The sequence below is a fragment of the Olea europaea genome, chromosome 8 (genome assembly GCF_002742605.1).
Source record: "Olea europaea var. sylvestris chromosome 8, O_europaea_v1, whole genome shotgun sequence".
NCBI classification, from domain to species: domain Eukaryota; kingdom Viridiplantae; phylum Streptophyta; class Magnoliopsida; order Lamiales; family Oleaceae; genus Olea; species Olea europaea.
In genome coordinates this window covers 17,669,284-17,681,908 of record NC_036244.1, presented here as the reverse complement: position 1 = coordinate 17,681,908, position 12,625 = coordinate 17,669,284, and positions in this window count along the sequence as shown.

Below are 12,625 nucleotides of genomic sequence, written 5' to 3'. Positions count from 1 at the left end.
GAATTTCATTTACTCCCTATATTGAACTTGAATTTTATTTCAATTCATTTACTTTCTATATTCAATTTAATTTACTCAACGTTAGTTCAGCATTTGTCAACAAAATGGTAAACAAAACTATACAAGTAACAAAATTTATTTAATAATATTGATAATAATGTAATTATAAAACATTTTCAAAGTATCAAAATACATATTAACTTATTTTTATTGATATTATGTTGTTTTTTTAAAAAAAATATTTTTAAAATTTTGACCCCATAACACTAGAAGTCTGGGTCCGCGGTGTCCGCCCCTGTTGATGCCTATAGTCTAGGTGAAGTGTATTAGCCCCATTTATGGTTATTGGATTTTCTGTCATTTGGGTGAAGTGTATTAGCCTGACTTATGGTGAATTTGTTGAAAGTATTAGAGGAGAACTATGAATAGCTTCAGTTCACAGTTTGTTCGAAATCAATGTCATCCTCATTAGAAGTTTTGGAAGGATGATGGTTGTGTTATTGAGACCATAATGAATTGTTGGTCTTTTTATTGGCAGTAGATCCGAACAAGAAACTTAGCTATCTATAGTGACTTGTGTTGAAGATAGCTTTGGTTCAATTTGACCAAGACGATGGGTATTAACCTTTATTTTCAGTAGTTAAGGTAAATCTAATGTATCCATACATCTTGCCTCCCAAGAGGGGATGTGTCTATTGGTTGGGTGGACGATGGCCACAACTACAAGTTATGGTGACCATGTTGCGGCGAAACTGCTAGTTATTAAGTAAATTGATAACTGTGTTTTTGCACACTTTTTAATACTAAATATGTTTATTATTGATGAAAAGAGCGGATATTAACTCACAATTAGGTAATTTTGACTTTTGTAGGTTATAAACCCCCCCCCCCACCCCAAATGAAAAAGAGAACAAGGCAAAAGGGAGTAAAAGGGATCGAATGTGTACAAAATTATGAATTTGGAACTGACCTTGGATGCAATTTATGGAGGGTGTAATTGAAATAAAGTCAAGATTGAGGACCAAATTGTACAATGTCATAGTTGAGGGACCTGATGTGCAAATTACTGGAGGACTTATGTGCAAAAAGGAGGGAAAAAAATGGAGGGGGGAAAATGAATGAAAGTGGCGTAGACTTTAAAAGATTAAGGGCAATTTAATATTCTCTTTCAAAACCCATGGACTTGAGTCCAAATTTTCTTGGTTTTTTAAATTAAACCTCTAACCCTAAGCGACCCATTGAACTATTTTCACAAAAAATTAATATAATTGCTTGGTTTTAATCAACATAGAGGCATAGTAGGTTAAACTAATTAATTATGGTTAATTTAACTCGAGAAAGTTAATTAGCTAAACTTGGAAAATCGGGTCTAACATCACAAACGAATAATTTGCTAATTGGTTTGTGGAGAAATTAATTAGACGACGATTAAGCGAAACCATGATCCCAACCACATTTTTCTCATAAATTTTCAAGTGTTTTTATTTTCTTATTTTATAAACTTTTAGGTGGTGTTCTCTTTGTGTTTCAGTTTTGCATTTTGAGTTTTGAATTCATTTTAAGCTTTGTGTTTTGAGTGTCCATTTTGAGAATACTAAAAACAAGTTCTTTTTGTTATTTTAGAAAATTATTTCTCAAAACACGAAATTTTAGAAAACTCTTTCTCAAAACACGAAACTCAAAAACGCATTCACTTCGAACCCTAAATTCAACTCTTATCTCTCAACACCGCCACCACTCAACCATCAACTCCATGCCACCTATGGAGGGTCAAAACACCACTTTCCTCAACCATCAACTCCATGCCACCTATGGATAGGGGTGGCAAATGGGCCGAGCGGCTCGTCAGCTCGCCCGCTCGGCTCACGAAAACGGAGTTCGTGGGAGGCTCGGGCTCGTAAAAACATGAGTCCGAGCGTGAGCCGAGCAAAAAACGAGCCGCTCGCAACGAGTCCGTGAGCGGCTTGGAACGAGCCACGAGCCAGCTTGTGGCTCGTGTGAAATGTGACCGAAACGGTCACATTTTTTGAAATGAGATCGTTTCAGTCCTCCATTTATTTTTTTTTCTGTTTTTTGACCGTTAACGGTCAGTGACCGTTTTGGTCCTTATATTTTTTTTTTCTTCTTTCTTTTCTTCTATAAATAGTGGCATTTAGCTGCAAAACTTTTTACAATTCTCTCAACTTTTTTGTATTGTGTTGATAACTTGCGATTTTTATATATAATTTATACAATATCCAATTCTCATTTCTCAGTTCTCACTATATTTATTGAAATTTCATCCAATTTTCATTTCTCACTACATTTATACAATTATTCTTCTACTAGTTATTACTTATTACAACTGAACAAATGGATCCACGCTCATTTGTCGAAAACTTGTTCGGTGTGGGAGGAAACAAATCGCCTATGACACCGCAAAGTCAATTTCAGAATCAATTTGACGGTTTAAATGACGTACCCCTACCTGAAAATATTCCAGATTTGGATCTTCATCATCATGTAAGCGGCAATTCAAATTATCCAATTAATTTGGATGATGTTGACGTTCCCGAAGAGGAACACGATCAGGAAGAAGATGCTGAATTAAACATTCCTGATGCGAGGGAAAGGCGAAAGGGAAAAAACAAGTAAAATGTTGGGACCACTTTAAGTTCATTTCAACGGGAAAAATCGTCAATGGAGTCCAAGAATCCAAAACAGTATATGAATACTGCCAACAAAAATTGGCATGGCAAAAAGGAATTGGTATCACCCATCTCAACCGTCATTACAAAGTATGTGCGGCCAAATACGGACTTATTCCAGGCTGTCAAACACAATTGCAATTTGGCAGTCCAGACGTCGGTGGTTCTACTGCACCCCTATCCACATGGGTGTATTCGGAGGAGAAAGCTCGAACCGGAATGATGAAGCTTGTTGCTGGTGCCGAGTTGCCTTTAGCATTAATTGACAACCAACACTACATCTCGTATGTGAAATAATATCTGCAGCCAAGGTACGTTGGGGTAAGTCGAAACACTTTTCATTCTGATACAATTCAATATTTTACTTCAACAAAACAACAATTAATTATGAATTTACAAAAATATGGGGGTGTCATATTTTTAACTTCAGATATATGGGAAGGGATTAATAAAAGAGCATATATAGATGCAACTGCACATTATATAGATTCACTTTGGTGTATGCATAAAAAAATTATTGCTTTTAGAATTATTGAGTTTCCTCGCAACGCTAATAATATATTTAATCTATTATTAGTATTCTTAGAGAATATCATTGCGAAGGTAAAATTCGTTCATTTACTTTCGATAATGCTAGTGTTAATAAAATAGTTGCTGAAAAATTGAATAGGGTACTACAACCTGATTTTGGTGGGTATTTGTCTCATAATTGTTGTGTATGTCATATTTTGAATTTAATTGTTCAAGATGATTTAAAATATATAAAGGATGAACTTCAAAATATTAGGAACGCACTAATATATATCACAATCTCTCCAAATAGAAAACAAGCATTTGAGGATTATTGTGCCGAAATAGGAGTGCAAAATGCTAAAATATTTGTTAACGACGTAGGTTATAGGTGGAACTCTACTTACTTATTATTAAAGTCATGTGAAGGTTTTGAACATTTAATAACTGACTTTTATAACAATAGATATGTTAGAAGTGATGATGAGGATATGTTGACTGAACGTGATTGGTATTTAGCTTTGAAAGTTAAAATTTTTTTGACATCTTTTTATGAAATTACTAAGATTTTATTGGACGTTTACTATCCCACCAACTATATGGTGCTTGAACGTCTTTATATAATTGCAAGAACATTTCATAAATACAGAGATGACCCTGATTTTAGTGAAATTATAATTGCTATGAAATTAAAATTTAGAAAATATTGGGAAGATTTGCCTATATTACTTTCTTTAGCATGCATGATGAACCCCCGATATAATTTATCGGGAACTAAATATATAATTGATCAAATTTCAAACGTCTTAATATTTGATACACCTATCACATATAGAAATTTAGAGCAAACTTTATGTGAAATGTATGAATTATATGCGAATCGAATGGGTACCAATATTAGTTGGATATCATCTGCACCTACTCCTTCCACTGAAATTGAAGAAGAAGATGTGGAAATATTTAATTTATTTCAAGGCATTAATTCGTATAGATTTGATTCATCTGCAATGTGTTCATTTACTACCACTGCCACTGCCATGTCATCAACATATGTATCTCCTTCTCATCATACATCTATGGGCTCAAGCCGTAATGCATTGCCTGCTGAATTAATTGATTATTTCAACCAGAATATGCTAACAGATAAAACAATTCAAAAAAGTTCAAACGAAATAATTGAATTCTGGTGAAGGTATGAACGACGTTGGCCAGTTATATCTGCGATTGCAAAAGATCCGCTGACACCTCCGGTTAGCATTGTTGTTTCGAAATTTGCTTTTAGTGCAGGTAAAAGAGTTTTGAGCGAGGTTAGGAGTCGACTGAAAGAAGATATGTTAGAAGCGTTAATGTGCGTTAAGAATTGGCAGGACGCTCATTTTCGACTACAAGATAAATATGCCGAAATTGCATGTCATCAAATAAGTGATATTTGATTTAATTATATTGATGAAACTTTTCTTTTCTTATCGTTACTTTTGATTTTTTTTTAAAAATTGTACATGCTACAAAAAATTGTTCGTGTACAATTTTTAATTTCGCCTACTGAAAATTTAAATAGCCGGTCTCAAGTCCAGATAAAGGAGGAGGGTTTATATTTTATCTATTTTAAAAAGAAAAAAAAACAAAGCTTTCATATTTATTTTTTCTATCTCTTTTAGTTAAAAAAAATTACTTTTTTATTTTTCAAATTACCTATTTGTTCTCAAAAAAATAAAAATAAAAATGAAAAATGACGTCTACTCGCGAGCCGGGCTCGGCTCGGTCCACGAGCTACCCACGAGCCGTGAGCTCATGGGCCGAGCCGAGCTCGTGTTTTGCCGGCTCCATTGACATCCCTACCTATGGAGGGTCAAAACAACACTTTTCGGCCACCATAACCACCGGATCATAATACCAACTTGAAGCCCGCAATGTCGTCTACAAACCCCACCCAACAGTTGGCCCTAATTCAGGCCAGTCTGGCCGAAAATTCTGCTCAAAATCAGCCAGTTGACCACCGAAATCAACCATCGCCCCACCGGAATTTCTGCTCAAAATCAACCACCGTACCACCACGACACAACCATCAACCTAATCAACCGCACTGCCACCCAAATCAACACCAGAAATCAACAAAAATCAACACCACCATCGAGAAATGCAGAATCCAAAATCAACAAAAATGAACACCCAAATTAGCATTGTTCAACACCTAAGTCAACAAAAATCAACACCCAAATCAACAAAAATCAACACCCACTTCGCCTCCCCCCAAACCGTAGTCACGGTCGAGAGAGGAGATGGAGACAGGCAAACGAATTTGTCGTGACGCTATTGTTCACAGCAGCGTCGCCTCCCCACGTCGGCACCGGCATCGGCATCGGCACTCACCTTCGTCGCCTCCCAACGCTCAGGCGACATCCAAAAGAACAGGAGAAACAGTGGGTTGAAGGAAGAGAGAAAGGGATACGGTTTTAAAGGATCTCTCTCATGTTTTGTGCGTTTTCAACATTTTTTGGATTTTGTACAAAAAAATCCAAAACGTCAATTTTGACATTTTGTGTTTTCTTTATAATTTTTTTTTTTGTTTTCGAAAATTCGTTTTGAAAAATGGAGAAGAAAACGTGTTTTCACTGTTTTCAAAAATCGAAAACAGAAAACGGTTTGAAAACAATAAAGAGAACAGGGTCTTAGTTATTTTCATTATTTTCCAAAATTATAATTTTATTACATGTTTGTTTTTATTATTAAAATTAAATTAATTAGAGTTATATAATTTAAAGTAAATATTCCTTGAGGGATTAACAACTCGAACTCAAAAAGTTCATTTTATTACTTGAACGTAACCCGTGCACTTGCGATTTGCACTTTTAGCGAACATGAATCTAAGACAGTGTTTTCTAAGATAGAGGCATACCACTCCTTCGTTAGAACCTTCTAAGCAGTGAAAGGCTAAGTTTTTCAAAGATGGGCAGAGCCAGTAATTGCGGCGTGGTGGTAAGATACCACCCTATTGGTAAAATTTCCAAGCACTAGGAGGATGTGCTTCAATGGAATATTGAAAAATTACATTATGTATACATGGAATCGCTTTTAGTGTCGAACGAATGCTTGCTATCACCAATTTCAAATCAAGTACTTGATTTACGTGTCCGCGTCGAGTTGGGACATTGTTAAGTTGATTAATTGTCATGATAAAGTTAGCATTAAATCAAGTGATTGTTTTATTACTTTCACCCTACAATTCACACTTTGGCCTATGAGGAGTGAATGTTTTAAGTCCCTAATACACTGAGCATATCAGAGTAGAAATGGCGTGTTACTGTGTTAGTCCCTACCTTAAGCACTGGGTGCCAATGACATGAGATCTTTAGTGAACAAGCAAGGCATGTGCAGAATTTGAGAACTGAGCTATGATGTGCCAATTATTTGAGAGCCTCAGCATGAAGGCAATACATGAGTGAGCTGAAAATTGAGTATGTCAACTATGCTAATGGGGAGAACTTCTTTGAAATTTTTTCTAAGGGATCAAGCATATAACACAATGAAGCATTAGGTTTCCAAAATTCAGAAGTTTTGAGCAAGCGTCGTCCCTTCCCCTACCTCGTACATCCCCCTTCTTCCCTCTCTCTAATTTGGCCGCAAGATTGGTCAATGCCAATTAAAATTCCTGGAAAACTCTTAAAGGAGTAATTCCAAGGAACTCAAATATTGAGCTACTTGAGGAATGGAGCATCATCTTCAACTGCATTAATGAAGAAGGCTTGGAAGGATATTCATCACTCAATTGGAAGCTTCCTTTATAGATCCCTCCCTCAAACTCTGTGTGTATCATATTAGCAAATTTCCATTTAAATGTATTTTACTGAAAATAATATTGGGGACCTGAGTTCCGACTATTTTATCATTATTCATAACAATTAACAAGAATATGGCCAATTGAGAGTGAAATTATTTGCTTGAACATAACAATAAAGCACTGCATTTCATTTGAAATTTAGTGCTATTTGCTTTAGCTAAAAATTAATTTTTTAATAAATTTTGGTAAAAGTGATGAAATGTGTGATTAAAGAGTTGATAAAAATTATAAATCTTATATGTATGGTTAAAAATGAGTTTTTAAAAAATGAAAGTTTTCAATAACTTAGACATGAAGCTAGGTGGGGGGACAGGAGGACGGAATGGGCAGGATTTGGGAGCGTGGAATGTATTTGTACTATCACCATCTTCTAATAAAGTATTTTCTAAGGTATCATCATGAATAGCGAATAGCAAAGCAACACCCAATACACCGACAACTCCCATCAAATGAAATGGGATTAGCGTCCAATTATAAAATCCTTGAAAAAAGAGGATAAATCATAATATAGCTGTTACATCAAAACTAGGTGCAAAGAACCAAACAGACTGATATAGCGGATGAATCGGGAATACAAAACAAAGGGTATCGAGAGAGGAGAGGCTCGTTCTGAGATTGTAAGAGAATTTATTCAAAGATCTAAAGATTCTAAAGCCATGTTTGAGCCACATTTTTTCAAAAAAATACATTCTTAAAAAATAATTTGACATTATTTCAACCACACATTCTTCAATAAAATAATATTACACGCAAATTCAATATTTTTTATTTTTTAACCACACATTTTTCATCAATAATCTATTTAAAAATACATTTTAAGGAAAATAATGTGGCTCAAACAAGTAATAAATTGGTAGATTAATTAAGGCCAAGGGCTTGTTTGGAAGTTTTTTTATCGATCTTGGTGACACCATTTATTGAGGGGTTGGAAAAGTCAATGCTTGCTAGTTTTTTGTCTTGAACATTTTTTACCGCTTCTCATATTCTTTTCTAATTTTACTCTTTATAAAATAATTATTTTCAAAATTAACTTGTGAATAAACTACGAGTTAATTGTCTCAATAATAACTAAACTTAGATTTGGCACCTTCAATTGCTTACTATACTTCAAGATGTTAAGTTTTGGTCACCAAACTTTTTAAAGTGTCAGATGTTATTCATTGGAATCATTTTCATTCTGCGTCTCTAACTAAATAGCTGACTTGGCGAATTTCACAGTTGGTGTGATTGAATTTCGGCTACTAAACTTCTCAAAGTGATGCTGAGATAATATGGAAACATGGGCTTTGTTTATTTTCCATGTTTAATGTTGTGTTATCATGTGTTTAGAAAATTCTTTCAACCTACCAACTTGGGGGTTGAGAGGACTGATCAAAATTACACTACATCGATTTTGGATGATTTTTAAATCATCTAAAATTAGTTTGCAAAACAACTAGCAAAAATGGATTTTTTTTAACCCCTCTTAAATGGTGCCATAACCATGAATCAATGCAACTCTAGGCTCCTAACAATCCTATATACTCTCTCCATCCCATTTATATAGGCTAACTATCCTTATTTTCTTGTCTCAATTATATAGTCATATTTCTTTATTAAGAATGTTTTATTTTGTTCATTTACTACTATACCTTTATTTAATTTGCTTATTTATAATCAATTTTTTTCACTTAATCTTGAAATTGTACAAATATAAATAGGGTATTTTGACAAAAATTACTTTTTTAATAACATCAAATAAGTCTTTTTAATTAGCGTGAAAAATAAAATCAGCCGACAGAAGGAGTAAGCTTTATCCTCATAACCACGCATGAGTAAGCCATAGGTTAAGGAATTTTGATAGGACACCATTTGTCTAATCGACCTTCGTTCTACACTATGGCTTGCACTATCATTTATGCACTATAAATTTCATGCTACCAAGGATGCGTCTATGGTAAATGAACACTTGATCTCCTTTATAGAAATTTAGAGAACAATCTCATTGTCATGTTAACAGGCTATGCTCAACAAAAATGAAATATTTCTGAAGGAATTCTCATAGAGATAACATTTCTAAATTTTATTTTTTTAAAAAAAAAAAAAACCCTTCAAAACCCAGTCTAAATCGGTATAAAATATTAAGCGAGACATATCATATCCCCCTAATTCTGCATCTCACACTAATTGTGCAGTGATTGATGAGCCAAGAAAGGAAATTCCAGCATTATTCCTATAGATGTCTGATATCTTTTCCTATTTATTAATCTTTCAATGTATAGCGTTGGTTCTATATTTGCTCTATAGATCCATCTAGCTATAAGATACAAAGTGTATACCTCCATAGTTTCTATAAAATACATGCTATACAATAGGTTTGGCACATTGACCAAAACCTTTCTCCTGCAATTCTTTCTTAGTATTAGAGCGTGATTGGCTTAAGCTCGATCCTGTTAAAACTATGTCGTCTTCCACTGCAACCTTTGTTCTACAAAACAACCTAGTACAGTTTGTTTCTGTGAAACTTGAGGGACCTGCCTCTTACTTAAACTGTTCATCTCAAATTGAAGGTGTTCTTAGTATTCATGATTGTTAAATAAAATGCTTAACACCTTCAGGCCCAATGATGAAACCCAACACTTGAGCCCAAGTTGTTTTGTGACCCGATTTGCCCCTACTTGTGCAGAGTCGTGTTTCCTCCAAATGCGATTTTAGTTTGTTTTAACTGGATGGATCAGATGGTGCCAGGTGGAGTCAGCTGAACCGTTGGATGCAAATGACTTTTCATTATACTTGGCCCTAGACTTTTCACTTACCGTTATTTTTCGAGAGACTTCTAGGGTTATCGTTTCATTTTTGCTCTTTGTAACTTTCTCTCTCGAAAAACCTCTGATTTTTGGTTTTAATCTCTGAATCATTAGATGTTCTTGGTGAGATCTAGTTCGTGTACTTGGTGTAGAGATTATATTTGTTCTTGGTTGAACGGTGAGGCTTGATTACTTGGTATAGTCTGTTTGTTCGATCTGTGAGGAAAAAATAGGGTCTGAGGGCTAATCTTTTTAGATCTGTAGTTTGTAAACCTTGTATTGATACTCTATTGCTAGTTTCTAGTGGATTAGAGCGTTAACCACTTTGGTGGAAGCTCAACGTGGTGACGTAGCCCTTTTGGGTGAACGTATGGGCCTTCGGGTGAAAAAATCCTTGTGTTCTTTTATATTTCTGTATTTTTCTTCGGACTATTGAGACTGTTAATACCAACAGTGGTATCAGAGCATCGTCGATCTGATATATAATTCGGTTCTTGGCTTCTGGTGCTCTTCTTGACGGTTAAAGACTTAGATCTTTGTGGTACTGCACCAGTAAGGGTTCGAATCACTGCTTTCTGCTGGAAAGTAAAATAGTTTTGGTTTTCACTATCTTACATTGACACACTGAGACTCCTGGGTAACGAGTATCTGAACTCTTCTTTACTTAGTGTATGAATTACTGTTTAGTGTATATATATACACTCAAAGATCCCTTGGTTGAAGCCCTCTTTGATCCACCTCTGTCTAGGGTTCCTCTTGAGAACCCAAGAAGCTTAGGGGGACAAGACTAACGGCTTCTTCAAGGTTACTGCAATAGCCAAATCCTTTTATGTGTTATCTATCTCTGTATGTGTTAATTGCTGTGCACTTGGGTGTGATTTGGCTCCCTGTACATTAATTTGTTGTGTTATGTGTGCACATTGGTAAAATCTTATTTCTGTAGCTTTTGTACTTCGAATTTTTTAAAACTAATTCAAAGTTGTTAAAAATATTTTTTTTTATTTTCAAAACAAAAAATGACAAGTACAAAAGTTGATATAGAAATCTAGAATGGAAAAGGAGACTTTAGCCTTTGGAGTCAAAAAATGAAGGCACTTCTGATGCAATATAAATGTGTGAAAGCACTTGATGAGTCTTGGGAAGAAGAAATCATAGAAAGAAAAAGAAATGAACAAATTGATACTGCATGGAGTCTGATTTTCTTACACCTATCTGATAGTGTCATTAGAGAAGTAGGAAAGACTGAGACTGCTGAAGAAATTTGGACAAAACTTGAATCCCTCTATAAAACAAAATCACTTCCCAATAAATGTTATCTTTGGAAACAATTCTTTAACTTCAAGTTTGACCCACATCTTGATCTTGAAGCAAATCTTAACAGATTTAACAAATTAACTCAAGATCTCACAAATAGCAGTGAAACACTCTCTAGTGAACAATAGGTAGTAGCCTTATTATCTGTCTTAGCTGAAAAATATAAAGATTTAAGAAATGCTCTTGAATATGGAAGAACTTCCATTACTGTGGAAGTTATTCTTGCTTCTTTAAGAATTAAAGAACTTGAGTTTCAAAGTAAAACTAAACCCTCCTCTGTTGGTTTTGGTTATAATGTCAGAGGAAATAATCAATTCAAAAGAAACAATAATAACCTTACAAATAAAAATCTTGGAAAACCAAAAGAATACAATGGAAATTTTCATAAAAGTAAGACTAGGTTTAATCATAATAATAATAAGGCTAAAGGAAAGAAATGTTACTTTTGTGGAAAGATGGGTCACTTCATCAAAGACTATATTAACAGAATTGATGAACTGAAAAAATCAATAAAATTGAAGGTGGAGCTGCTATTGCTTATGAAGAAGCTGCAGGCTCAAATGGACAAGTCTATGTGGCTAGTCAATCTTTAGTCAAGGATGAATGGATCCTTGATTCAGGGTGTACATTTCACATGACACTCTGTAAGGAATACTTTACTAATTTTTTTGAAATTAATGAAGGTCAAGTAATATTGGGAAATGATTTTACTCGTAAAATTAAAGGAATTGACAAAGTTGATTTAAAACTAGAAAATGGAAATATATTGACTCTGAACAAGATCAGATACATTCCCAAGCTAAAGAGAAATTTGATCTCTTTAGGTTTACTTGATGATGAAGGTTTTGATACAACTATAAACAAAGGCATTTTGAAATTACAAAAGAACTTGACAAAGATCACTTGTGTTGAAAAAACTAATGGGATCTATGTTTTAAAAACTTTGCCAATGATAAACCAACCTATTTCAGCAGCAGTTACTCAGCCTGATAAATCTGAAATTTGGCACAAAAGGCTAGGACATGTGAGTGATAAGAATTTATATATTCTTAAGAAGCAAGGTCTTTTAGGAAATTAAAAAATTGAAAGGGTGTCCTTCTATGAACACTGCATTTATGGAAAACAAAGAAAACTATCTTTGGTACAGGAGTCCATAAATCTAAGTCTATTCTTGAATATCTACATGCTGATCTGTGGGGACCAGCTACTGTGAATACCTATTCTGGTTTTAAATACTTTTTTCTGATTGTTGATGATTTTTCAAAGACAACCTGGGTTACTCTTTTGAAAAATAAATCAGATACTTTTCAAAACTTCATAACGTGGAAAACCTTAATTGAAAACCAGGTAAACAAAAAGGTTAAAACTTTTAGAACTGACAATGGTCTTGAATTCTGCAATGAGGAATTTGATAATTTCTGTAATAATAATGAAATTTTAAGGCATAGGACTGTCACCTATACCTCACAACAGAATGGTCTAGCAGAAAG